At 34.3% G+C, this 26,123-nt stretch overlaps 1 long non-coding RNA gene across 1 annotated transcript in view; it reads right to left on the bottom strand.

Moving 5' to 3' along the window:
- The window catches only part of LOC122673816, a 52,348-nt gene extending 29,679 nt beyond the window's left edge, over window positions 1–22,669 (bottom strand). The window contains exons 1-2 of the long non-coding RNA XR_006334837.1: window positions 15,628–22,669; window positions 13,323–13,499 (exon numbers count right to left, since the gene is read on the bottom strand). This is a non-coding gene — a long non-coding RNA (uncharacterized LOC122673816). The remainder of the gene's footprint in view (window positions 1–13,322; window positions 13,500–15,627) is intronic.
- Between the last annotated feature and the right edge of the window lie 3,454 nt (window positions 22,670–26,123).

The following is a 26,123-nucleotide window of genomic DNA, read 5'->3' as shown; positions in this document are numbered from 1 at the left end:
ATTTTAAGATTTTCCAACATTTTCAAATTGCACTCAAAGTTAAGATCTATATAAATCTTTATGTTACATGTTTTTGGAATTCCTCTCTAACCTAGTCTCCTACTTTTCTGCCCTCAGCCCATTCAACTCTAGCTGCACTGGCCTGATTTTGGTTTCTGGAATGTAGCATGCTTTTTACAGCCTTAGAATATTTGCTGTAGCCGCTTCTTCTACCTTGAGCACTATTACTGCCATTTGTTGGTGGCTAGTTCTTTATTCTCACTTAAATCACAGAATCAGTGTCATTCACTGACTTTCTATCACATGAGGAAGTGCTTTCAATAATTATAGCTGAGACCCTCAAACATTTTAGACATATGACTAATTCCTTTTCTGAAACCATGCTAAATAAAAACGTTCCTCTGTATGCTTTTCTATCTCATTCACAGCTATTAATTATATTAATTATATTTCTTGTTGTAAATTGTAGATTGTCCATTTTCTTTCTGAGTTATATTTTGTAGTCTGGAGTCAACAGCCCTGAACATGCCGGGTCTTGAAACCGGGCAGATCAGGTTTCTAAGCACGGAAGGACCGGATCCTATTGAATACAAGCAGGTAAATTCTACTTTATGTGGCCTTTGTTTGGTTAATCTCTAGGAAATCCCTTGGAGATGCCCTAACTCAACACGGCATCTCTTTATTCAACTCTCTCTCTCCCCCAATAGTATTCAGTGGTAACAGAGGAAAACAAGCAGAGGTTAAAGATAATATTGTAAATCCTAAAAGGATCTTTAAATATAATAGACATCATAAATGCAATTTCTCCTTTAACTCTATGAGGGCACATATGTGTTTTAAATTCCTGTATTTGATGCCCCATGACAAACGACTTCATCCTTGGCTGCACACTGATATCACTTGGGGAACTTTTTAAAAAACCTAACCCTTAGGTAGCACTCTGGATCAAGCACACCATAATATCTGACCATCAGATATTTAGGTCTCAACACTTTTTAAAGAGATTCCAGTGCAGCAGTGGTTGAAAATCTCTGCTCTGATTCCCTTCCGTCCAGTTTAAGTTCTCCTAATTGTTGTTTCTCTTTCCTGGGGCTGGTTCTTCCAAGGTGTCTTGTGATCTCTGAAAATGTTCTTATCTGTAGTTCAGTTTCCCTTTCAGATGCTTGACTCTCTCAGCTTTATGAAGTCTGTCCGAGGGGAGACCACTGAAGCTACAGCTGGCTCCTTTATTACTCCGTTCTCAGTGACTGGCACAAGGGGAAGATTAGCCTTAGAGGTTTTCCTGTCCTTTAGTTTGGTGCTTTTTTCCCCAATTTTTCTCTAGCATTGCCAGCGACCTTGAGCATTGTCCTTTGTACCCAACCTGCAAGTCTACTTTGAGATGAACACTAATGCCACAGGTTATCTTGGTGGAGAGGAGCAGGCTGTGTGCAATGGCAACGGCAGGAAATGTGTTAGAGCTGGCAGACAACTATTACCTCGGGGCTACCTAATTTCTCTACTACAGTTGTTTCAGCTCCCTCCTGCTCCAGGCATCCACCATGGAATTTCTGTGGCTTTGCTCCTATCAAGTTTGAAAAACCATACTCTCAAAGTTTATTGAGCTCACATTTATCTGTTTAAAATTTGTGTTATTTCAGTCTCTCAGGGATAACTCAGTTTTGATCTTCTGAAACTTTCCTTATTTCTGAGTATAGCTCTGCTGCTGCTGCTGCTGCTGCTAAGTCGCTTCAGTCGTGTCCAACTCTGTGTGACCCCACAGACAGCAGCCCACCAGGCTCCCCCTTCCCTGGGATTCTCCAGGCAAGAATACTGGAGTGGGGTGCCATTTCCTTCTCCAATGCATGAAAGGAAAAGTGAAAGTGAAGTCGCTCAGTCGTGTGTCCAACAGTTAGCGACCCCATAGACTGCAGCCTACCAGGCTCCTCTGTCCATGGGAGTTTCCAGGCAAGAGTACTGGAGTGGGGTGCCATTCTCTACATTTGTGCAATTAAAAAAATATATATATACACACACACACATACATAAAAGCAGTGCTAGGGTGCACTGTGAGGTAAAAAGACTATAATGTGTATTCAGTATGCCTTTCTATCCAATGCTATGGTATATTGTTACATACACTTGATACTGTATCTATACAAACACATACTGTGTTTCTCATTCAAATTCAAAGATGGCACTGCTTTAATGCTCAGTTGCTAAGTCATGTCTGACTCTTTGCAACCCCATGGACTACAGCACACCAGACTCCTCTGTCCTCCACTATCTCCCCAAGTTTGCTCAAATTCATGGCCACTGAGTTGGTGATACTATCTAACCATCTCATTTTCTGTCCCCTTCTCCTTTTGCATTCCATCTTTCCCAGCATCAGGGGCTTTTCCTGTAAGTCGGCTCTTTGCATTGGGTGACCAAAGTGTTGGAGCTTCAGCAACAGGCCTTCCAATAAACATTCAGGGTTGATTTCCTTTAGGATTAACTGGTTTGATCTCCTTCTAATAGTACATTGACTACAAATCAATCAATTAAACATCTATTGAGTGCTTACTATTATATGTTTGGAACTAAGCTAGAAACTGTGGATATAAAGATACATAGGACATGATTTTTTTCCTTTCAAAAATCTCAACATCTGGCTAAGATGTCATTCAGATAAAAATATAGAGTGTATCTCTATATAGATATATAATATAATGAGTGCTAGAATAAAAGCACATCAGGAAGTTTCTTTGAGGATTCAAAAAGATTAAAAATAAGTAATATGACCTATGCCTTTGAAGAATCAAGATTCAGTAGCTGCCTCTGCTTTTTTTTTTGCCTTTTGTTCATTGTCTGTTCTTTATCTCAGTTCAAGGACTCTTACTGGGAGGACAGTGTTGCTTTGGTTAAGGCTTCATGTCTGAGTCTCCTGGCTTCCTATAGTTATGGTTATCTGAGCATACAAGGCCTCTATGCTGTTTTTTCATTCTTTGTACAACTGCTATTGACTTCATCTCTTTGTCTTGTGATCTGTGTGAAGTCTTGCTTAAAAAATATCACTCTTAGTTCAGTGTCAGACTACCCTGTCTGTTGCCTTTATTTTGCTGGAGACAAATGTATGTGGCAGGTGCATTTCTGCAACAACTTTATTATATTCTTTTCTGCCTGGGTTCACTATATTTGATTTTAGAAACCATCCTGTTACTGGTATTCTTCACAAACACTTGGCCCAAAATAGCCTAAGCAAAGAATCCTAATTAGATAGAGCTAAAATGGGTTTTCCTCAGTCAGATCTTATTGAAGACAATTGTTTGTGTTTTCTCATATGTGGCATAGATTTATCATGCTTCTGTTTTTTTTGAGAGAAGAAAAATACATTTTAAAAGATTCATACAATTTAATTATATAAAGCAGTAAGTTGAAGTTTCCTTTTATATCTATTGGATAATTTAGGGTATTCATTAGCTAGTAACTTTTAGAAAAATGGAAATTGTTCTACATAACATCACTGTAGATTAATATGTTTTTTGACATTTTACATCTTTCTAAAAATTATATTTGCTAATCTATAATACTTCTGAGATTATTTTCTACATAGTCTTGCACAAATATTTTAATATTCCTCCATTTTCCTGTTATTTCATATTTGCATTCAATATGCTACAAATATGATCAAAGTAATAAAAAATATTGAATTAAGTAGAAAGTACTGATAAAACTGAGAGATGACTGAGGTACTATGAATTGAAATTTATCCACATAGTTTAACTCCAGGTTCAGCTTTTGCCCAAGTGTTTCAGATAGTCAACATTTTTATTATGTAGCTGACTCCAGATGTATAACTGGGTAGCTTTCAGAGCTGAATTACTTAGCAATGAATATGAAGTCAATGTCTTTTAAATAAAACAAGTCTGAAAGATGTTGGAGAAAAATTTGCTATATTTAAAACATAATTTTGTTGCATTCAAATGGGAAGGTCTTTTTTAACAAGTTTAATTTTACTCTTTTAAAGTTACTCCCCAGTTATAAAATCCTAGGTGCTACAGTAATATGTAATTAAGATTAAGAGTCTTCTCATTTTAAAAATATAGGAATTAAAAGTTCTTTTATAAATGTACTTTTCATTTGAAACCACAGTCATTTGGAGAATTCATACAATATCAGCTTTCTCAATTAAAAAGAATTTGGAGAATCAATCCAAATAAGCAAATGTAATATTTAAATCCATTGGGATTTCAGAGTTAAGAGATAGTGGCAGAAAAGAGCTGTTAAGAAAATATTCCTGAATAAAAAGACTGTCCACATTTCTCCATGTTAATCTATTCCACGTATTCATTGGATTTTACATTACTTCTTTCCCCCTTCCAATAAGGTTTTATTCTCTATAGCTAATGAGAAAGTTCAGACAGAAAAGCATACTATCTCATGGTATGGTTTCTAACAAGAAAGACTTGGAGGCTAAAGAGATAATTCTGGCGTGCAGGTTTATTTATTCACTGTTTGCAAATATTCACTTGTTTATTTTGGTTCTCCATCAGTGAAGGATTATAATTTTGTGATTTATGGCACTTTCTTACCTTTTAATAAAAATGGATGAATTTACTGCACGAACTAAGTTCGTGTTTGCAATCTACACGTGTCAAACACTTTGACTCCATTCATGCAATTGGAACTTCAAATAGTATTAATTGCATTCTATTAACTGGTATTGATTGAAACTATCATAGATTTATAATGTGTCATCCCTCCTAACTCCAGAGTTTTTTTAATTTGAAGGACAGATGTTGAGATTCAAACTGAGCAGTGCTGGTCCTCCTTTAAGTGATTCCCACTGGGTTTCATGTTCATGGCACAAAATTTGCAAGTGAAAGTTCTTATATGGTTGGACAATAGGAATGAATTTAAATGGGAGGATTTTAAGTTAGTTATTAATAATGATAATTTAAATTATTAATAATGATAAAGGGGAAGGGACATCATGTAAACAGTACACTATTAAATATTATAATTAACACTTTTCAGCACTTGTAATACATTTTATTCTCCCAGTTGGTACATCTGCCATTCTGGGTACTTTGGCCACTTCAGTTTGTATAATACAAGCCACATAATTATCTATGTTAGTTATTCAGTCATGTCTGACTCTTTGCGACCTCTTGGACTGTAGCCAACCAGACTCCTTTTTCCATGGAATTCTCGAGGCAAGAATACTGCAATGGGTTGCCATGCTCTTCTCCAGGGGATCGTCCTAACCCAGGGATTGAAAGTCGGTCTCCTGAATTTCAGGCAGGTTCTTTACCAACTGAGCCACCAGGGAAGCCCCTAAGTAGATAACCTGTAAAGTCACATGGAAAAGACTAATTTTCAGCCACAGCTGTGGAACTCTGGTTAACAATTATGGTATTCACATAAATACCGACCTATTTCTCATTTAACAATGCTATTGCCATCACTAGTCACGCTGATATAAATTATTAATTGAAATATCTTTTATTCCTTTATATCTTTTTTTTTCAGTTCTAAAACATCAGGTGCCATTCTTGAAGGGAAGAAGGAATAGCATGATAACATGTCTTTATTTCCATTCTTTATGATATATTCACATCCAGCAACCTCACTTATCTAACTACCTACCAGAATATCACTAACTCCTTGTCTTCAAATTTCATAATGTTTCTAATATATTGTGCATAATTTTGTGAACTGATACTTTCCACCATTTGCTATATGCAAGGCACCATGACCCACATATTAAATATTATATTATTTAATCTTTACAGAAACCCAGAAGATACCTGTTCTCATTTAGCAAGGATAAGTAGCTTGCCAGTAAGTAACAAAGCCAGGTAATATCTTTCACTTTGGAAATACTTACTAAATACTTATTTGATACAAAATACTTTGCTTGTTGCTAAAAAATTGTTTGCTACCACATACTAAAGTTCTACTTGTTTAATGTTTTATTGTTTCACAGACTGAAATGTTAAGAGCCTTTAGTATAGGAATTTTGTCTTTTTTTACCACTAAATATTCAGTGCATAGGACCATGTCTTAAGTGAACAATACAAACTGAACATTGCAAAGAAATAGAGGAAAGCAATAGAAAGGGAAAGACTACAGATCTCTTCAAGAAAATTGGATATGTCAGAGAACATTTCGTGCAAGGATGGGCACGATAAAGGACAGAAATGGTAAGGACCTAGGAGAAGCAGAAGAGATCAAGAAGAGGTGGGAAGAATACACAGGAGAACTATACAAAAAAAGATCTTAATGACATAAATAGCCACAATGGTGTGGTCACTCGCCTAGAGCCAGATATCCTGCAATATGAAGTCAAGTAGGCCTTAGGAAGCATTTCTATGAACAAAACTAATGGAGGTGATGGAATTCCAGCTGAGCTATTTCAAATTCTGAAAGATTATGCTTTAAAAGTGCTGTACCCAACTCAGCAGTGGCCACAGGACTGGAAAAGGTCAGTTTTCATTCCAATCTTAAAGAAAGGCAAATACCAAAGAATGTTCAAACTACCATGCAATTGCTCTCATTTCACGTGCTTGAAGGTCAAAATACTTCAAGTTAGACTTAGAAGTACATGAACTGAGAACTTCCAGATGTATAAGCTGGATTTAGAAAAGGCAGTGGAATCAGAGATCAAATTGCCAACATCCAATGGATCATAGAGAAAGCAAGGGAATTCCAGAAAAACATCTACTTCTGCTTCATTGACTACTCTACAGCCTTTGACTGTGTGTATCACAACAAACTGTGGAAAATTCTTAAAGAGATGGGAATACCAAACCATCTTACCTATCTTCTAAGAAATCTGTGTGCGGGTCAAGAAGCAACAGTTAGAATAGGATATGGAACAAAAGACTGGTTCATGATTGGGAAAGGATGCAACAAGGCTATATATTGTCACCCTGCTTATTTAACTTATATGCAGAGTACATCATGAGAAATGCTGGACTGGATGAAGCACAAACTGGAATGAAAACTGCCAGGAGAAATATCAATACCCTCAGATATGCAGATGATACCACTCCAATGGCAGAAAGTGAAAGGGAACTAAAGAGCCATTTGATGAAGATGAAAGAGGATAGTGAAAAAGCTGGCTTTAAAACTCAACATTCAAAAAAAGACAATCATGGCATCCAGTCCCATCACTTCATGGCAAATAGAAGGGGGAAAAGTGGAAGCTTGACAGATTTTATTTTCTTGGGCTCCAAAATCACTGTGGACAGTGACTGCAGCCATAAAATTAAAGATGCTTGCTTCTTGGAAGCAAAGCTATGCCAAACCTAGACAGTGTATTAAAAAGCAGAGACATCACTTTGCCAACAAAAATCCATATATTCAAAGCTATGGTTTTCCCAGTAGTCCTGTATAGATGTGAAATTTGGACCATAAAGAAGGCTGAGCCCCTTGATGCTTTTAAACTTGGTGCTGAAGACTCTTGAGAATCCCTTGGCAGCAAGGAGATCAAACCAGTCAATCATAAAGGACTCTGAATCCTAATCAATCCTGTCAATCCAGTCAATCCTAATCAACCCTGAAGAGTCATCGGAAGGACTGATGCTACAGCTGAAGCTCAAATACCTTACCATCTGATGTGAAGAGCAGACTCACTGGAAAAGACCCTGACGCTGGGGGAAATTGAGGCAGGATTAGAAGGGGGCAGCAGAGGATAAGATGGTTGGGTAGCATCACCAATTCAATGGGCATGAATTTGAGCAAACTCCAGAAAGCAGTGACGGACAGAGAAGCCTTGTGTGCTGCAGTCCACAGGGTCTCAAAGAATTGGACATGATTATTAGTTACTGAACAACAACAAGAACAATGCCTGGTACTCATTAGCGCTCATCGAATAGTTACAGAATGAATGAAAGAATGAATGAATGAATAAAAAGCAGAAAAGTGTTCTCTTGGAATGGTTATAAATGAATCAGGGGTATAGAAAGAAACACATCTAAAATCATGTGTTGAAGCAATTCCTTACCCGGGAATGCCAGTCCAATCCAAAAAGTAGAAATAATAATTACTTTATAATCTCCTCTCCATCTCATTATGTAATTTTATCATTTTGGCTTTCAGAAAAATTAGATTAACTTGATATTCCTTCAAATTTTTCCAAAATGCTATAGATGGAAGGCAAAAATCACATAATGAGAGGACTTTACAACTCCACAGCATTTGTGAATTACTGAAGTATGATCTGTTAAAAGCTTTTACTTCATGTAAGGAAACCACCCAGAACTGGGTCTCCAGGGAAGGTGGCAGGTGCAGGTTGGCTAAAATCATGGAACTTTTGTTAAGTTTCTATACTTATATGGAAACAGGTCATATTACATTGTTCAAGATAATGACACATTGAAATGTGTTTGAATTGAAAAATAAAATGTCAAAAACAAATGTTGCCAAGAAATTTAGACTGAGACACGTTATGATGTGAAAACAGCCTTTGTAAAATCCCTAGATACTCATGTTCTGACTGGTCTTTGCTTGAAAAGCTGACAGCCTGATGGTGCTTTCCCTTAGCTAAACCCATTCTGAAGACTGAACTCTTTCAACACGTTTTTAAAAGTGAACACACATAGATATACATATATATATATATACACATATATATAAATTGTGCATAAATCAGAGTTATGTGAAATGAGTAATCTAAACCCCTAGGATCTTTCTTAATTAAAAACAAAACTATTTATTAAGGAGAGATTACTAGGTATGAAGTCATAGAGGCTACCAGTAGGCAAATTGATAAAGTAGAAAGTGACCAAACTGAAATATTTATTCCTCAGATTTCAAAAATATTTATACAAAACATTTTATATGCATGAATTTGCATAAATATTTAAGTTACCACAGATAAATGTTTATATCAACTTTGTATATCATAGAAGACAGTGATAATCAGTATGAAAGCAATATATAAAGAGACATGAACTTTAGCATCAAAGCCTTCCACTATTTGTCCATCTCTCTGTATAATGGGGTTAAGAATGCTGAATCTCCCTGAGAGAGGGAAGTTGTTCCAGAAATACATCTGAGATTCTTTTTTTTAATATAATAATCTATGAATTGCAATAGTATGTAAATCTCTTATTTTCCTTAATATGTTTGTTGCTTTCTACTATATATTTCAGTGTTAACACTCAATTTATAGGTTGTAACCTCACAGAAGTCAGATTTATATCTCTTGTGTCCATCACATAGTAAAAACCTGATAAATATTTATAAGGGAATAAGTAAGATATATCAATCTTTTCTGGTCTTCCTGAGCCCAGTGTTGACTCTTTTATAACGTAATTTTAGTATGAATTTTTATGTGTTCTAAGCTTGTGATAGATGTCTGTCATATGCATTTGTTTCTGATTAATAGAACTCAAGGTTAACATAATCAGAGTATGGTCATAGAATAATATATTATAGAAAATGGGATGATTTTTTTAAAGTAGGCTCAGATTATAACCATATTACAAGAACCTCAGTATCCACAATTATGAGCAAAATTGAAGATGTCTCTCATGGAAAGAGTAACTGGAAGTGAACTTTGCAGCAAGACAGGCAGAAGAGGAATAATTTGGATGAGATTCAGGGCAGAGCCTTGTTGGACCCCAAATGCTTCCCTTTCAATATTTAATACTGTCACTTAGATTGTTGAACTTCCCTCACTTATAGCAGTTTTATTATGTTACTAAGTACGATCTGGGAGGTTGATAGAGTCATATTTTCAAATCTTTCTGGAACAGTCTTACAATATTTGTAGCATATCCTAAGGGACTTAAAGAAGGTTTACCTTCTTTCCACTGTAATCAATGAAGGAAGCTTGACGAAAGACTTGGAGGCCTCCTTTTACTTTCTCCTCTAAAAACTACACTTCTAGAAGTGAAGAATAGTTACATTTGAGTATTCTCATGTGAGATAGAAGAAAGTCTTAGTCATAAGCCTTCATCTTGCCATCATCTTAACACCGTTTTAAAAGAGATTATTGAGGAAATTAAAAAAATCTGTGTAGATGTACTTCTATTGCTCAATTCTATGGAATATAACAGGAACCAGTTTATGTCAGGGGTAGCAAGACTGGGGTAGTAAAGGATTTGGGATGGCATCAGTACCTGGCACAGGGGCTGCTGTGGTTTCTGAGCGTCTGTGCTGGATGTGTGAGTATCCACAGGGATGTGCTCAAAGGAGGTCAGACAATAGGGTCACCGTCGGCTTGGGCTGAGTGCAGACGTGTAGACTAGAGGCATAGGGTTGGGGTGGATGTACAAGAGGTGGGCACTGAAGGTGGTTGCAGCAGGGGCAACAGACAAGAGTCTGTAGAGAAAGTTTTATAGGAGGAACCCACAACTGTGATTTGCTGAATCTCATTTTATTTTCCAAATGAGTTGCCTGTGAATTTGGAGATAAGGTGGGGCCACTGAATTTCTCCTCATTGAAATGTACATCTCTAGAGAAAGAGAAGCTATAATCTATTCTACTATGGTGTTTAGAAAGCAAATGTGGGGAAAGTGAATAGGTGCTTGAGACCTAAACACTGTAGATTCCCAACAAGCAATTTTAGCCTTGAAAATAAGGGTTCTACAAGTTACCAGCTTTAAAATTTGAATACAAAGAGGGTTATTAGTTTATATATGCTTGAACTGACACACACACAATCAAACACAGAAACATAAGCACATATACACAGCTCTTTATAACTTAGATGAAACAACCCATCTAAAGACTTGAGTATTTCCAGCTAAATAAGCAACTCCCAGAATCAATCTTTTTAATCATGTCCTTTTACAGATGAACCCAAATTCTAAAATTATCTTCCTTATTTTTCTTTCCTTTTGAAAAGTCATGTTTTCTAAAGGAAGGAAGGTTAAGTTATAGTTCCCTGTTACCTTTTACTCACTTCTTTTTCTACTTCCACTTTCTAGTATCTCCTGTGACCTCTCACCCACAGGTAGTTCTTTTGCTTTGGTTTCAGAAGATATCCTTTTTCTCTGAAAGTGGTCAGAGTCCTGTACCCTTGTCCTACGTGGTCCTCTATCCAGCCTCAAGGTGTAAAGGATAACAGGGCTCCTCTAAAGTAGAGTTCTAGTTTGCAAACACTCCTGATTGATTAAAACCTTGATCACTCTATAAAACATTTATATGTCATAAGCTACTGCCCACTATTCTATGGTGATCAGTACAGGAACTGACCAGTAAAAAAACATGGATTGTTTACTGTACTTGGCCATGGAAACAACTTCTAAGTGCTCAAAGAAACTGTCACAATTTGCCAAAGTGACCTAAGACTGGAGTGGGTTATTTGTTATAAATGTAGATTTGGGGTTTTAAATTCTTTAGGATTGGGTTTTGACTAATGACATAGCTCTTGATGCTACATGAGAGTGTATCTAAGGTTACGCTTTTATGCTAAAAATATAAAATACAACCTGCTTTAAGTCATATCTAAAAGCTAATACTCAGTGGAACAACATGAAAAGCTTATATTTCATGACTGTGGGACAGGAAACCAGAACCTCTTTGGTAGTGATTTCATGTTGTCCTTGAAGTGAATTGTTAGTAGCTCCATCATATTCTACTTTTCAGAACCCCATGGACTGTAGCCCGCCAGGCTCCTCTGTCCATGGAATTCTCTAGGCAAGAACATTGGAGTGGGTTTCCCTTCCCGACCCAGGGATCGGATCCTGGTCTCCTGCATGGCAGGCAGATTCTTTACCATCTGAGCCGCTAATGAAACCTCATTTTGTCCTTACAACTATTCAAAAACTGCTTTGGAAATTTCCTGTACCTCAATTGCCCCCAGGCTCCCATTCCCATTGATCCCAATTTATCCTTTTTCCTCAACAAAAAATATAGAGGTCTGTGTTACACATTAGCAAATCAGCAGTATTTTAAGATGATTTACAGAGAGATTAAAAGAAAACTGCACTTTTTAAACTCCATGACTGGAAACCCTCTTGAGCTTTAATTTAAAGTTCCCACTTCCTGAAATCTCATTGACATAAAACATCCAATACTTCAGTACTAACTGGTGTTTTTTGGAAGTGATTTTTAATAGACTCACATGTTTCTGCTAATGAGAAAATGATTTTCATAGAAAAAAATAGCATAGAGACTTTCTCTTAAGGACGGACATTCTTTCTTCAAGAAGGTATAGATCTGTGACTATGGGGAGTCTAACAAGAAGTTCAAGGGCTGCTTTAAACAGACAGTATCTGTTGCTTTGACAAGCAACAGTGAATGCAACATAAACAATATCATTCCTTTACAGTTCTACTAGAATTTTCCAGGAAAGATTATCAGGGTAAATTCAACCTTACAAAAACATTTGTGATTATACAGCTAATGGCAGACATTGGTAATTTTTGCTGGCAGTGAAATGACAAAGTTGCTGAAACCTTTGTAAATATCATCTGGTACTTAACACACACATGGATTTTATTTATGATGCTTTTCAATAACCCTGAACTTTGGGATCAGTTGGTTGTAGTGTAAAAGGCAGTAGTAGAGACCACCCAGGAAGAAATGAAAAATAAATCTTAGAAATATATGGCATGTACACATGCATACACTGTTAAAGCTGCTCATGCTTTTAAGTATTAGCTCTCCACATTATTGGGATTTAATGGCACCAAAATATTCTAAGGAAATAGCCTTTGATTACTGTTTTGCTAAATTGCATATTTAATTTTCAAAAGACTTTCTGGTTAAAATTCAAGTAATTCTATTTATAGGAAGTATTTCAATTACTATATTTTCTTCATAGAATGTAAATGTTATAAAACTACCAGAAAAAAAAATGGTTGAAAAATGCAGTCATACTGCTGCTGAATTTTAGGAAGCCTAATGTTGAGATCCTCCAGGAAAATCTGTAATTTCATTATCCCAAGAAATCTAAGGAAATGAGATGACAATATTATCGATAAAATATATTCTATCGTGCTATGCTCCCTTATTCAAAAACTAGATAAACCTACTTATACAGCTGAACTTTTCTGTATTTTTTAATACAGAAAAACCCCAAAACTAAACACAGGAAACAAAACTTTAAAACACCTGAATACATGTAAATCCATGGCTGATTCATGTCAATGCATGACAAAAACCACTACAATATTGTAAAGTAATTAGCCTCCAACTAATAAAAATAAATGAGAAAAAAAATAAATAAATAAAACACCTGAATAGTAGAATTATCTTCAAAGAGTCTCCCACCTTCAGTTTAGCCTGTTATCATTGATGAGCAAATATTACTTGAAACACAACTTTCTGTCAATTTACATCATAATCATTCTTGAAATATACAACAGTTTCTCTAAACTAAAGGGATAAGTAATTTTTACCTGACATCCAAGGAACCAGACATCTTAGTGACTGGTCTCAGTCCTCCTTCAAGTGCCTGTAGACCCTGGAAGCAGATTAGCCTTCATAGGACAGACAGGCAACAGCCTGTGTGGAGCCATAGGAGGCCAATGGAATCTTGAGAAATCAAGCAGGAAGGGCTGGCTAAATGTGTGTGCCTGAAAGAGAATGAGATTCAAATCTATAGGAACGAGTCAGAGAACTGCTACTCAAACATTATCAGGGGATTGAGCTAAAATGCTTTTTAGTTCTGATTTAGTAGGTCTAGGGAGGGTCTTGGGTAGCTGTAGTTCTCATAAACTCCCAGGTGATACCAATACTGATAGTCCACAGTTGACTACATGTTCTGAGTAACTGGACTTAGTAAATTAAATGGTTGACCAAAGTAGACAAGCTAAAGATAGATCAATATTATGTAAGATAGGGATCTCCATAAGGATAAAGAGGAAGTGAGTACATGGGAACCCAAGCACTTACACTGTGCTTGTAATAAAAGAGATGCTAGCTGTGTTCCTTTAGGCTTTTACTTCCTTTAAAGATCAATGCACTTTCTTCCCTTGCCTTCCCAGCTTCCATTCTTTCATCATGCTCTCACAATGTCTGTTTTTTCCTGCTTTTATGCTCTTAAAACTTCTTTTTGAGCAGTATCTTCCCATCCCTTAATGTTATGTTAAATATGTTATATCATCTGGTCAATAAAAGAAAGCTGAACATAAAAGGTGAGTTGTGTTGTATTCAGTAAAAGACATTTAAACACAGCAAGACTGATCAGAAACACTGAGGAACACAGAGCTTGGAGATGTATCCGGAGAGCAGACCTAGACTCAAGGTATGAAGAAATTCTATTTCAGTTTTCTCTGAAAATCATCTTCAGTATTACCATGAACATATATATACTGCCCATTGAGTTTTGAACTTAATGCTCTTTTTACTTAGGGACAGTATAAAATACTTTTTGTACAGTCCTTATTCTTTTTCCCCTTCTAGCTTGTCTAATACATACAGCAGTCTTTTCTAGACACCAGCTCAAATGGTATCGTGAAGTTCGTATGAATAGAATAATTCTACTTGAAGCCTGCAATCATTATTTGATCTCTTTATGCTTCTTTTTATCAGTTTCCAAGATACAGCTGAAAGATGATAATACTTCAAACAAAACGCAATTATTTAAAAAAGAATTACCAAGTAATTGAAGCCTATCATTATTCACACTTTTGAAATTTTTATCCCTTCCAACCAGACCTTGATGTCCATCAGATTTCGCTGAGATCTTCATACTAGTGAACATCTGGATCATGTCATAGTTTGATCTTACTTTTGCCTAACAGCTTCTTTGTGATTTGCCTCCCACAACACATATGGTTTATTTCTTGTGTTTATCCTTATTTTGGCAGGGTTTTGAGGTGTCATGTCTCTTTTCATCTCTACTTTTTAAAGGGAGTGATTTTGCATAAATTATTATCTTTCTAGGTGTGATTATGGTAATGGTCTTTTTCATGTGTTCTTTAGAGACTATGAGTAAATGCCTGTTCTTATATTTTATTCCTGTAAATTATATCTTACTACAAGAAATATAATTTTTAATATTTTTCAACTCTGATTCTATTTTTGAAAGTTCTTTACCAGAACTTGCAATTGTTCAGACTGTTTCTCAAGATTTCATATCCAAAAGCACACAATGCAATGTGATTTATTTAAGACTGTATAAAAAAGGATTATTTTGTTTTCTGGAAGATAGAAATAATGTATAGAGGAATTTCTTTCTAGGCTTGGAAATGTTAACTCTGGAAACTACACACATGCAAGTGATTACTTAGTACAGAACAACTGGGTGAGTCACTTTTAGAGACACATCCTTTGGGATGATGGCAGACAGACAGTAGCCCTAAAAATTACAAATTGACCTAGATGGAAATTAAGAAACATCTGCTGGTATCTTCATTTAATGAGGTTTTACAAGAGGATAAACGTCAAACACATAAGTTATTTATCTTTAGTTGGGAATATTTATAATTTCTTTTGAGAATTTTTATGGGAAAAGGCAAGTAGAGTACTCAGGTGAATAGTATAAAGGAGGGAAATTATTTTTGTTATACTTATTGCTTTAGAATGGTACAGAGAGGAATTGTAGATACAAGAGACTGAGAAGGCATGGAGGGATGAATGACTAAAGAGGGTGGCAATAGACATAATCAAGAACCTTTTGTTTATTCATTTTTTAAAAAGGAAAAACATTTTTTCATCATTATCAGAAAAAGTAGAGAAAAAAGCCCTTTGATTTTTTACCTTGCTTTATGAAAAAGGTGTTCTCTGCTTCCTTAGTCGATCCAGATCCTGTCCTCTCTTTCATTTTCTAAAATTTCTTGACATACTTTTTCTTTCTTTTCTGTACAGCATTCTTTTAAGTAATATTTACAATAACTACTTATTTTTCTGGAAACATAATCAGGAATTAGATTTAATTAGTTATTTAACCACTCTGTGCCAGTTTCTTTATTGATTAAATAGGTATTAAATAACAAGGCTCATGGAGCTGTTGTATTAATTAAATAAAGCAATACAAATAAAGCACTTCATTAAAAAAAAAAAACAAACCAGTATGTTATAAACAGTATCACTACTGCCAGTACTACTATAACTGTGATGATTTAATACTAGTATATCCCGTCTATGGTATTTGACATGTTGTCTTCTGGTGTTTGGCATTTGATTTTGTGAGTTTCTCAAAATAGGAGACACATTTTTCCTCTTCCTTGACACCCACGTATGTTTACCGCAGTATGCTTACTGTGCCCGTATGCTTAGGACGCACTCAACACGTGCAAAACAATAAAATGGTCTGAGGCCTCGATCGTCCTCTTCTGGAAACTGCGCTCTACTTGCCTTGCTCTAACCACAGCTCATGCCCTTATTCTCATTTTTGTTTTACATGCCATTGAAGTTTTCCTGGTCTCTGGTTGATGACTGAAGGTGGATTGGAGAAATAGGTCAATTAACTGTGCAATCAGATGTTAGATGGATCATCAGTGAGGGTACTGACTTTTTTTTTTAATTTTCAATTGGGGTATAGTTGCTTTACAATGTTGTATTCATTTCTGCTGCAGAGAAAAGGGAAACAGCTGCATGTATAGATACATCTCTCCTTTTTTTAGATTTCCTTCCCACTTAGGTCGCTGCAGAGCATTAAGTAGAGTTCTCTGTGCTCTAGAGCAGGTTCTCATTTGTTATCTATTCACACGTTAGTGTATATATGTGAATCACAGTCTCCCAATTCATCACACCCCCTTCCCCTATTTGGTGTCCACATATTTCTTCTCTACATCTGTGTCTCTATTTCTGCCTTGTAAAGAGGTTCATCTGCACCAGTTTTCCTGGTTCCAGTTATATGTGGTAATATGTTTTCCTCTGACTTATTTCACTCTGTGTGACAGTCTCTAGGCCCATCCATGTCTCTACAAATGACCCAGCTTTATCCCTTTTTATGGCTGAGTAATATTCCATTGTTCATATGTACCACATCTTCTTTAGAAGATACTGAATTTTTAAAGATGGATTGCTAACTGGTAGGAAAGATGCGCCAGAAACTGAAGAAGATGGGAGAGAATCAGGGAAATTGGTATTTAATTTTTAAAGGGTTAAACAAACAATGAGAAGATGGCAAGATCTTCAAAACACAATGAGGTTTTGCTTTGTTTTGAAGTTTTGATTTCAGCATAAATTTTTGAAGTGTATAAGGCAATAAGAATGCTTTTATTCACTGAAGGGTAATTTTTCCTGAGAACACAGGCTCATAATAATATAGAAATACTGTTTTAAAACATTACTATATTGACCCAGTTTTCAAAACACACAACTGTGAGATACCATATGGTACAACAGAAGTGACACAATAATGCAAGTGGAGATGAAAGACATCCACATGGAATTGACAAATTTAATCTACATTTAATATTGAATCTTGGATTTTGAAATAATGGTTCAGACAACCTAGTGAATACTAAAAACAAATCTGACATTCTGGGGTACCGTATATAATTGGAAGTTGACATATCTTGATGTATATTTCCTAAGGAAGTTGGTGTCTGCTAGAGTTCATTTCCATTGAGACACTCATTTAATGGGTGGGACTGGAGAATTTTAAAACCAAGTGACATATTGAAGAATTTAGGATTTCAACAAAATTTATCATTCATACAATTTAGGATTCTTGCAATTTTCTATCATACTTCTTTAATGTTTTAAATTTATATTATCTAGGCATATATATCAAGTATAAACATAATTTATTTTCAAAACTATACATAAGTTGAATGTATATACATAGAATGTTTATAATTACTATTGTTGAAGAATGGGAGTCTGTATAGAATTTCTTCTGGCATTTATTGACATAAGGCACTGATAATTATGACATATTTGAAAGTAGCAATTCAATAAGAAGTATAAAGTTTTCTCGCTAAGTATTTTTATGAAAATACTGTATTTTTTAAAGTTTGCTCATGGAATGGTGTCCTTGATATGTTTAATTGTGTAAGGATATAATTTCACACAAAAGTATACACTTCAAATTGTTATTAAAAATTAAGGTATTTTCTAACAAAATAATTTTCTTTTATAAACACAGACTTTAAGAATGCATTTATTATTCCAAAATATTTTTATTATTTCTGTCACATAGTTAAATATGTGAAAAAACTCATTTAGTATAAAAGTTTTTTTTTTGCTTCAACTGCTTAAGAACATGTCATGAAGTAACCAATATTTTTTCTTCAAATTTTTTTCTTTGAGAAAGTATAGACATTAAGTATTTTATAACTGAAGACTGATGAAATTTTCATTGGACCCTTCATCTTTCATGTTAATATCTTATCAAGTACCCAAGTCAATAAATTGTTTCCTAGAATGTACATTATTTTTAGATGACTGAAACAAAATAACTTTTGTAGTGGTAATTAATTAAAAGTTTAATAGACTTTTTTTTTCTTTTACCATATGGTGAAATGTGATGATAAAAGTTTCTGTTCTAATTAGATAAAATAAAAGATTGTAATCTGGGGTTTAAAAGGTTAATGTTTCAACATCAGACCTAAATTATTCATTAATAATTCTAAATGTAAGATCTAAGACAAATCACTTATTACTTTTCTTTCCTACAAAGTTACGATAATAAAATTGTCCTACTTCACATAAAGAGGGTCAAATGAGATCACAAAAATACCTGGATCATTATAAAGTGATATAAAAAATGTAATATTGCTATTGTCAAGAAGTAGATTTAGTAAGGCTTTATTATTGCTTTTATACTTTGCTTATATTGATTTTATTTAATAATATTAAATACAACGTAATGCAATGTATCATAAAATTTCTTCTTAGGTTTAGTATGGACTGCTATCAGTCAGATAATTTTATAAAAATAAATAAGCATTTCCTTTAAAGAAGTTCAAGAATATTACTTCTCAATAGTGAATACAGAGCCATCTGATATTACACAATTTTAATAAACACTGTCTAATGTCTAAGAGGAGCTTAAAAGAGACCAGTATAGGAATAATTGCAAGCTACATTCCAATTTCCAAAGGGAATAGGATATCTTATTTTTATGAATGGATTATGAATTTTGTAATCTAGAGTATGTGTTTGTTTTTTTCTAATTTTAAACTTATGAAGAAAATAAAGGAGAAGTCTTAATAATGGTATGTTTCTAAAGTTAGTAACTAGACTATAGATTAGGTCAAAATATAATAATCTTGGGAGGAGAATTTACTTATGCTTTTTGAATGAACAGACTTTATAATGTTAAGAATTCAATATACTTTTTAACAGTACACTTTTTCATGTGGATGCCAGATTTTATTTATCATGTTGTATACTATTCACTAGGTAATAAATTTAAACTGCTTCTCGAACCAAATATAGCGAAAGTTAATTTCAACAAATATATACTTAGAATCAAAAGTAATACAAAGAAGAAAGTGAACATTTTTTTTCTGAAATTGGTACATGCCAACAATACAGTATAGATGAACCATTTTTAGTCAGTATCTAAATTCAAGTAGAATTTATTAAATGGTACATGGAGATATGTATTAATTTCTTGATATTTACCAGCGATTTAATTCAAATAAGATTTGAGGACTAACAAAATTCATTCTTGATTTTGAAATTCAAAGGTGCAAACCCACTAAAAATGAAGTGTAGTAAATAAATTGTAAAGTGGAAAAGCTATCTGATTTTCAGACACAAAACTTTGCTGAAAAAGTTTTAGCCTCTCTGGACTAGTTATCAACCAAACAATCAAAACTTTAAGAACTGGACTACACAAATAACATGGATTTTTTTAAAAAACATATTTACTTGAGAGCTAATGTTTCAGTGAGGTTTACAGAGAAAATGGAAGTTAAAACTTCAAAATCACCCAAACTGTGATGATTTGAACACATTTATGAAACCTTTTGCTTAGGTACTGTATAAGTAAATACTGCAGATACAAGTATAATGTTTAGGTTAAGAGAAATAAAATATATATTTTTGTTATAGGAGAGAAAATTTGACATTATAATGGTGATAGGGAGTTGACAGACTCAAGATGTGGCTCTCACTGTTTTTAAAGAAGTTTTTCATTTAAGAACAGAAAATAGGAGTCTTTGCCTGTCAACTGTGTGTGCTAACTTCACTTATGTTATTGTTTAGCTGTGAAGGACTCCATCTAGGGCATCCACTGAACAAACATATGCTGCTTATTTCAGTGCTATCTTTGGTGAAGTCTTGTTTGTGAGTCACCTTGCTAGGCAATGTTGGAACCCTGACCTGGCTGTCTAGTACTAGATGGGTGAGATAATGCTGAAGGTAGGTAAAATACAAGAGGAGTGGGGCTAACCTGAAGAAGCCATCTTCTCTCAGCTATTCAAATTTGGAATTCCAAATTCCAGCTGACCTGTGGTCACTTGAACTAGGAAAGAGATTATGGCATAAAGATTAATTTGAAAGTGATTGTGGGAATACAGCCCAGTGCTGTGATTCCAGCTGAGTAAATATCAAAGAGGTTAACATTTAGAGGAAAGACAGGGAGAGCAAAGAGTGCAGAAGGTATAAAGAAGCAGAGTGAACGACATTATGTACCAGTGATGAGAACATGGGCTGCAAATAGAGTGCAATAAATCAAAATTTAGTAAATGCCAAACAAATGCACCATTTTGACTCATAAGAGAGGAGACATTTAACTTTTCTTTATGAAGTCCATGCTTTTCTCATTTGGGATGCTTGTTCTCAAAAGTATTTTCATACCTTTCTTTCTTTCCCCTTATTCTGTCTTCCCAGAATGCCTTCTTTTACTTCATTTGGACAAATCTGTCAAATTTCATTACATAGTGCATGGGTCACTTCTTTCCTAAAGCTTTCTATGATATCTCCCACAAAATCCTTGATTCCTCTTTGATTTCACAGCATTTTTTAAAAAAAATTGAAGTATAGTTGATTTACAATATTGTCTTAGTTTTCAGATACACAGTAAAGTGATTTTATATATTTCAGATTCTCTTCCATTATACATTATTGTTTCAGTGCTGTACAGTAAATCCTTGTTGTTTTTCTATTTTTGTATAGTGTATATCTGTTCATCCCATACTCCAAATTTATCTGTCTTTCTCCCTTTACCCTCTAGTAACCATAAGTTTGCTTTCTATGTCTGTAGTCTGTTTCTGGTTTGTAAATAAATTCATTTGTATTACGAGATTCCACATATAAGTGATACAACATTTGTTCTCTGATTTACTTTAATTAGTATGATAATCTCTAGGTCCAGCCATGTTACTGTAAATGGCATTAATTTCTCTCTTTTTATGGCTGAGTAATATTGCATTATGTATATATATGCTTAAACCAATCATCTGTTGATAGGCACTTGGGCTGGTTCCATGTCCTTGCTATTGCAGATAGTGCTGTTATGAACACTGAGTAGCACAGATCTTTTTGAATTAGAGTTTTCATCTTTTTTGGATATATGACAAGGAGTCGGATTGCTGCATCATATGGTAATGCTATTTTTAGTTTTCTTAAGGAATTTCCATACGTTCTCCACAGTGGCTGTAGCAATTTTCATTTGCACCAATAGTGTAGGAGGGTTCTCTTTCCCCCACACGCTCTCTAGTATTTATTATTTGTAGACTTTTTGATGATAACCATTCAGATCAGTATGAGGTGATACCTCATTGTGGTTTTGATTTGTATTTCTCTAATAATTAGTGATGTTGAACATCTTTTCATGTACCTGTTGGCTATTGTATCCTTCTTTCAGGAAATGTCTATTTAGAACTTCTGCCTATTGACTGGGTTGTTTTGTTTTTTAAATATTGAGTCATATGAGCTATATTCATATTTTGGCTATCGATCCCTTCTTAGTTATACTGTTTGCAAACATTTTCTTCCATTTTGCACTTTTTTTTTCATTTTGCTGATGGTCTTCTTTGCTGTGCAAAAGCTATTAAATTTGATTAGGTCCCATTTGTTTATTTTTGCTTTTAATTCTTTTGCATTGAACTAAGCAAATATTGCTAGTTTATATGTCACAAAATGTTCTGCCTTTGTTCTCTTCTGTAGTTTTTTGGTCTTATATTTAGGCCTTCACATTCGGAGTTTATTTTTGGATATGTTATGAGGGAGTGTTTTAGAAAAACAAATAAAATGCATCCAAATTGGAAAAGAAGAGGTTCAAGCTTTCATTATATGCAGTTGAATAGCACACTATATAGTAAATCCTAAAGACTATGCAAAAACTTAGAAATAATAAATGAATTTAGCAAGGTGGTAGGATACAAGATTAATATACAGAAATCTGCTGCATCTTTTTACACTTACAATTAAATATCAGAAAGAAAAAGTAAAACAATCCCATTTAAAATTCAGGTCAAAAATAAATAAATAAAATACCTAGGAATAAACCTAAACCAAGGAGGTGAAAGACCCATATGTTGAGAACTCTAAAAACACTCTTAAAAGAAACTGAATCAAACAAATGGTGATTCAAACTAATGGAAAGATATCCCATGCTCTTGGAAGAATTCATATTGTTAAAATGAGCATACTAACCAAAGCAATCTACAGATTTAATGCAATCCCTATCAAATTATCCATGATATATTTTAGAGAACTACAACAAATAATCCTAAGACTTATATAGAACCATAAAAGACCTAGAATTGTAAAAGCATTCCCGAGGGAGATTAAAAAAAAAAAAAAAAAAAAAGCTGGAGGCATAACTGTCCCAGACTTCAGACAATACTACAAAGCTATAGTAATCAAAACAGCATGATATTGGCATGAAAACTGATAATGTCAATTATAATATGTCATTATAATGATAATGTCATTATAACTGATAATGTGTCAATGGAACAGAATAGAAAGTCCAGTAATAAACCTATACACCTATGGTCAAGTAATCTTTGACAAAGGAGGCAAGAATATACAAAGGAGAAGAAAAGCCTCTTCAGCAAGTTGTGCTGGGAAAACTGGACAGCCTGGACATCCTCATAGCACTTTTATTCTGAGTTTGCTCTTGGCACTCATCACAGTGTAATCTGGTTCTTTCCTGCAACAATTTAAAGAGCTCCTTTCTTGTGCCAGTTATCATGCTAGGCACTGGGGACAGAAATAAATTAGAAACAAACCTTGCCCTTGAAGAGCTCACTCACAGTCTAGAAAAGGAGACTGGGCTGTAAACAAAGAAATTACACTTTTGTGATAAGTGTGATAGTGAAAACTACATACAAGGCACAGATTGTAGTGCAGAGAAGATGGTTAGTTCAGTCTAGGGGTGGGGGGATCAGGAAAAATTGGCCAGATAAGATGATGGCAAGTCATATTCAATCTATTTTCTTTATTTCATTGTGAGCTCTTGAGTCTATGCCTCATTCATGTTAGTATCCTCATTATCTACCAGTGCCTAGCACATTGCAGGTAATAAGACTTATAAGTAGAATTTAATACAATGGGTAGGAATCTGGTTCTAAAGAACAAAATGTCTAAAAGCCTAATTTGTTTATATTCAAAATTATTATTATTATTGGTTTAATTTGATTTGGTACCTCTGCCTCTGTCTGTGTGTGTTTGCATGTTTGAAATGAAAACCAAACTGTCTTCTTTCGCCAGGTTGACTGTGAAAATGACCATACTATACGAGGCAACATTTCCATGGGTTCATTCTCTCTTTCATGTATAGGTCCTCTTAGTATTTTAATTTTAAAAAGTATGTTTAATTAATTAGTATATAAACTGTTAGAAGTCAAACTTAGAGGTTCTGCAGATTTCTGAAAAATGCTTTCTTATTGATGGGATTATGTATTTTGCAAACATTAACATTGACTTTATAATTATTACAAAGTTAAAATATAAAGCATGAATGTCTTTGGCATTAGGCTCATTTATCTCTAATACACTACAACATTACTGTTGAATCTTAAGTGTGTATTTGAAACCATGAAACTGGACAGATTTCCATTAAAGTGAAAGAAAATTGTGTTTAAAAATGAATTCTTAAAACAAAGATTTCAAAATGTTATACTAATCACTCCATATTAATAAATTAATAAAACACTTGCTTATGACCTTCAGGATAGGCAATCTCGATAACAATTTTCAGGCACCTTTGTAGATCCTGAATGAAACGGACTATGATAATGACACACTAAAGAATTTCCTCCCCATATTTGCTTTGTAAGTATGGCATAAAATAACAGTATTTAATTTAAAGGCGTAACATTCACACTTATCACCAGAAGTATAGAGCTCAGCTTACAGATGACTACAATGAAGAAATATGCCAGCAACTTGACTCTGGTTCTCAACCTTTTCTACTCTTATGTTCCTTGACACTATATGCTACACGGAATAGTAAAGACATCTGAATTCAAATATTTTGAAGAAATGTGTATTTAGCAACTGAATACATGCTAACAGGAGTAATTTACAGCAGCAGTTTCATTACATTTTTCTCTCCAGTTTTCTAGTTCCCATCTGAAATCCAATGATAAATACAGATATGGAACATATTTACTACCTGGCAAAAAACATGCTTATTGAATGGGCACACAGCTTCTTCCCTTAAATAGCACATGAGCCACTTTGTCACCTATGTGGGAAAATCTTGCATTTTAAGATGATGTTGAACACACTGAAATGGGGTACCTACAAAAAGCTGCATTTTACACTGTCCTTCCTCTTCTTTTCAAAATCATTTACATCTCTTTTCCCTAATGTGTAGGTAGCAAAAATATTAAACACATACCATTGAAAATCACTAAATAATACATAAAAAGTAGCATTAAGTGTGCATTTACATGCATTTACATTTTACATTTGATTTCAAGTGGGCCATAATTTCTCTTCTGTTATGTACTTTTTCCTATTTTAAGATTGTTGTCATAATCTGTTCAAGGTCACATGAGTCTCTTCAAAAGCTTTCAACTCTGATGACAGAAGCATGGGCAAAGTCTATTAAAACTGAATAAATGGGATATTAATTATTTTTTGTGCAAATTGCCCCGCTCACACTGACAGAAGATTAAGACTGGAATAAGAGTTATTTATCTGTAAGTTACCTTTATAATTTTCTTCAAAAATGTAGACCTGATGATTTATTAAGACATGCTGGTGGATTTGTTTGTTTCTTTTAACTGAAATCTAGACTTTCTTTCTATGGGTATTTCATAGTGCTGAACAAAATGCAGTCAGATATTGGAAGGCATCCCTAAAGTTACATAATCTCTATTCTTTCAAATCCTTTATTTTTGAGGACTAATAAGAAATAAGATACTTTAGTTATTACCAATAAATGTGTTTCAGCTGCAAATTTAGAATAAAATGCAATACTGAATTGCAGTACAGTTAAGACACATTTTAAAATGACCTATTTTTGGAGCACTCTTTGTTCTCTGATTTATATCTCAAACACTTTTTTTTTTTTCTCTATAGGAGTCTGTTCTTCAAATAATTTAAAATTCAGCTACCATTTGAGTATGTACTTCTAAAAGTAACACTGTATTAATCAATGGAGCCTAAAATTGAATATAGGGTACTTCTAGGCTCCCATTTGAAACAAACGTCAAAAATTATTTATTCAAAGTAATCATTAAAACTGAAACATGAGCTTTCATCTGTGAAATATTTCAGCTGATAAGAGGATTTTTTGAAAAGTCACTGTAGTCTGAGGTGAGAAATTAATTCTGAGTTATTTAGAATCCCAAGATAGCTATATTAGAATTTCAATGCTGCTTTCATTACTTAGCAATAATATGTTTCCTTTGCATTTCTGTGCATGATGAAGGACCCAGAGAGGAATTCTTGGAAAGATGAGTGCAGCACAAAAGAAACTGCATTGCAATGCTGAAGTTTTTTTACATCTTGAAGTCAATTATTCTTAAGGAATCATCTTAGGACAATGAAGCAGGCAAGCCCTTAATTAATAATTATTTTATAAGTTGTTGCAGAAGACAAAGAGCTTTACATGTTTTAAAATGTGGGTTGTGTCCTGGAAAATAGTTTGTATAAAAGTCACTCCCACTGACTTGAAAGGAATCATGAGTTCTTTAGACAAATAACTGTCTTAAGGTGAGATAAGAAACAGCTGATAAAAATGTGAACAGAGCTGGGAAATTTGTGTTTAGGATGCTGTTCTGAATATCCTTGATCTCCCTCTTCTCAAAAAAATTAAGTCACACAGATAAAAATCCTAATGCAGCCAAGAGAGAGTTTTTATATCTCAAATATCAGACAGGATTCAAGTG

Source organism: Cervus elaphus, chromosome 18, assembly GCF_910594005.1.
Source record: "Cervus elaphus chromosome 18, mCerEla1.1, whole genome shotgun sequence".
NCBI lineage: Eukaryota > Metazoa > Chordata > Mammalia > Artiodactyla > Cervidae > Cervus > Cervus elaphus.
Note: the sequence above shows the minus strand (reverse complement) of the source record. Positions and strands in the feature narration are given on the sequence as shown.